General features: G+C 47.7%; 1 pseudogene; it reads right to left on the bottom strand.

The window, feature by feature from the left end:
• Window positions 1–261: 261 nt before the first annotated feature.
• LOC123067954 (E3 ubiquitin-protein ligase ATL6-like) lies at window positions 262–1,890 on the bottom strand (annotated as a pseudogene).
• Between the last annotated feature and the right edge of the window lie 1,420 nt (window positions 1,891–3,310).

The following is a 3,310-nucleotide window of genomic DNA, read 5'->3' as shown; positions in this document are numbered from 1 at the left end:
CCCAAATGCACATATGCTAGTTAAGTTGAAACTCCTAAATTAAAGCTCAAGCAACAAAATTACTTATTTGAATTCAAAATTTGTTTGAATAATTCAGACGAAAAAAATCCAAATTTTCTGAGATAATTTGAAAAGCAGTTATTTGAGTGAAAAAAGTAAGGAAAAAAGAAAAATCATTGGTTCTCGCTGGAGTGACACACCATTTGACCGCAACGGAAGGCCCGGTCAAATTAAACACGTTGTCAGCAGCGCACGCCTGGTCTAGTGGTCTTTGCACTCCACTGACTTGCCGCCGGCGCCGGCCGGCTTCCCGCCCTTGCTCGACCCGCCCAACTCGGCACTCCGGGTGGACCTCGCCCCCCACGCCGCGGAGAAAGTCCGCGACAAGAAAGATGGCCACCGGCCTGACTGTCCCAGCCGGACGCTTGTCCCGCTGCGGCTGCTGCCGTCGCCGCATAGTCGGAGGGAACGGTACGTGCTGCCCTGCCGGCCGGCAGTGAACGCGACGAGGCTCTTCATGCGCCGTAGTCTGTCCGCGTGCTCCGGCTTGGGCAGCCGCAGCGTGAACCTCTCAATGCCGGCGCCGGTGCAGATGCTGGCTGGCGCAGCGAGCGAGTGCCCCGTCGAGTGCGAACGCGAGAAGTGCGTGGGCGCTCGGTTGGACTTGGAGCGCAGAGCGCGTTTCAGGCTGCCGATCCGCGCAAGTTCGTCCGTCTCTTCCCGGATGATCCTCTCGTCCTCGCTCTCCTCCACGTCGATGACGACGGTGGGTGCTGCCTCCGTTGCAGAATCTGGCGGCGGCACTTCTTGCGGCGGCTGCGAAGCGGGATGGACGCTCGACAGCTCATCGCCGGTGGCCGGAAAGTCGGTGTCGTTGGGGACGAGGTTTGCGCGGCAGACCGGGCAGGTGACGTGGGAGGCTAGCCAGGTGTCGATGCAGTCCGGGTGGAAGACGTGGGAGCGAAAACATGTTTTAGAGCCTATGCACCCGGGTACTCCTTATCCAACCACTCATTTCTGCATCAGGATTCGTGCAAATAATTTTCTCTTTTTTGTTTCTCTCATATAGAACATGTTTTTGTACTTTCAACTTTGCAGCACAACAAAGCTTTCTATGTAGAATGTGGGATAAAACTTACAGATTTTTTGGTCCAACATAAATATACAAAATAAGATTTATTTGATTAAAAAATCTTATTTTTTTCATATTTATGTCGGACAAAAAAATCTGAAAGTTTTATCTCACATTCTAGTTACAAAGTTATGTTGTACTGCAAAGTTTGAAGTTCAAGACATGTTTTATATGAGAGGAACAAAAAAGAGAAAATTCCATGTAATAAGGTAGTTGTGTAGCACAGATCTCAAAGCAACAATGGAGCGTTAGGATAGTGAGGCCCGGGTGCATAAGCTCACAGAATCTGCATTCGACGTGGGAGCACTTGGGCAGGAGGCGGAGCGTCTCGTCGTCGTCGAACTCGCTGAGGCACACGGCGCACTCCAGCGCGCCCTTGACGGCCTTGTGCTCCTTCACGTCGGCGTACGCCATGGTCGGGAAGGTCTCAAGGACGGCCGGGTCGAGCCCGCGCTGATGCCGTCGCGGGCGAGCTGCGGCGGCGCCTATCGGGAGTCTAGTGGCCGAGTAGGAGTTGTGGCCATAGGCCCATAGCAGTGGTGGATGCAGTCCAAGAAGAGGCAGAGGAAGAACAAGAAGAAGAAGGCGATGAGGATGACGATTAGGACGATGATGACGGTGGCCCTGGATGGGCTGAACTTCGTCGTGTAGTACGCCCCTAGCAGAGGCGGGTTCTGCTGCCCCGACCCGAAGTCGGCCGCGGCGAGCACGAGGAGGAGGACGATGAAGAGGCCATTGGTGCAGGGTGCCGGCCCCATCGATCTACCTCTGTTGAGTAGTACTAATGATCGAGCGGAGGGGAGCTTAGCGATTTAATATGGGACAAATGGAGTTGTCAGTTGCGAATCAACCTGTGGTTGAGTTGGTTAGGTGTACAGTGGTATCCCCAACTCACCAGGGTTCAAATCCTGGTGCTCGCATTATTTCTGGATTTATTTTAGGATTTCCGGCGATGCGCTTTCAGTGGGAGGAGACGTTCCCGTCGACGACGAGGCGCCTACGGTAACTTCATAAATCTCAGAGGTGCTCATAGGGGTAGGGTGTGCGTGTGTGTGTTCATAGGGATGCGTGTATGCGCGTGTATATGAGCGCTTGTGTTTGTACTGATGCTAAAAAAAATGGAGTTGTCAGTTAGAAGGTAGGGCAACGGTGTATATATACGTGAGGTGGATGACCGGCTTGTACAGCTATAATCCTTTTCTTTTTTTCTTTTTGGCGAGATGCTCCCAATCCTAATCCCCACGTTGATTTGTCCGTTAAACATGTAACTAATCTCCCGTTGGTCATTTACATGTTGAATAGTGGCAGCTTCATACTTTTATGCGGGAGTCATATGTCAAATAACACAAATAAGTGTGCTGTGCTTTTTGAATTGCACGCGGCAGAGATGATTGTTTATATATTTTATTAAATTTTTGATCCAGTAAATTTAAAAATGTGTCGACTTCTCCATAAAAGCATGTTTGTACCGAAATAGATGTATGAAGTACAAGTACATAAAACCAGCAGAAATAAGAGATTACAGGTACATGAAACAAAAACGGTGAGATAATTAACGTGAATAGACCGCTCAAACTTGGCCATCTTTTCAAAACAAGATATACTCCCTCCGTTCTTAAATATTTGTTTTTCTAAAGATTTCAACAAGTGACTACATACGAAGCAAAATGAATGAATCTACACTTTAAAATATGTCTATATATATCTGTATATAGTAATCCATTTGAAATCTCTAAAACGACAAATATTTAAAAACGGAGGGAGTAGTTGTTATGTTTCTTTAAGGACATACGTATATTTGTTTTTATATTACACGTAAATCCTGGTGTTAAACAAATACTCCCTTCGTTCGGAAATATTTGTCGAAGAAATGCATAAAATAAATGTATCTAAAATTAAAATACATCCATTTTTCCGACAAATATTTCCGGACGGAAGGAGTATAAATCAGGAAGTCGCTCGAAGGGGATTAATGAATGTTTTAAAACATGTGGAGATAGACAGGTTCATGGCATGGTAAGTGTAGTGGGTCGCGCAGGGAATAGAATCTAGTAGGCGAGAGAACGTGGCCGGCTGCTTTGCCCGTCACAGCCTTCACATTATTTAGTGCATTAATTGTGCTCCTTTTGGCCTCTTTAACTACCTAACACGATCCCTAGCTCTTTCCGTTCCATTTCC

Source organism: Triticum aestivum, chromosome 3B, assembly GCF_018294505.1.
Source record: "Triticum aestivum cultivar Chinese Spring chromosome 3B, IWGSC CS RefSeq v2.1, whole genome shotgun sequence".
Classification (NCBI taxonomy): domain Eukaryota; kingdom Viridiplantae; phylum Streptophyta; class Magnoliopsida; order Poales; family Poaceae; genus Triticum; species Triticum aestivum.
Note: the sequence above shows the minus strand (reverse complement) of the source record. Positions and strands in the feature narration are given on the sequence as shown.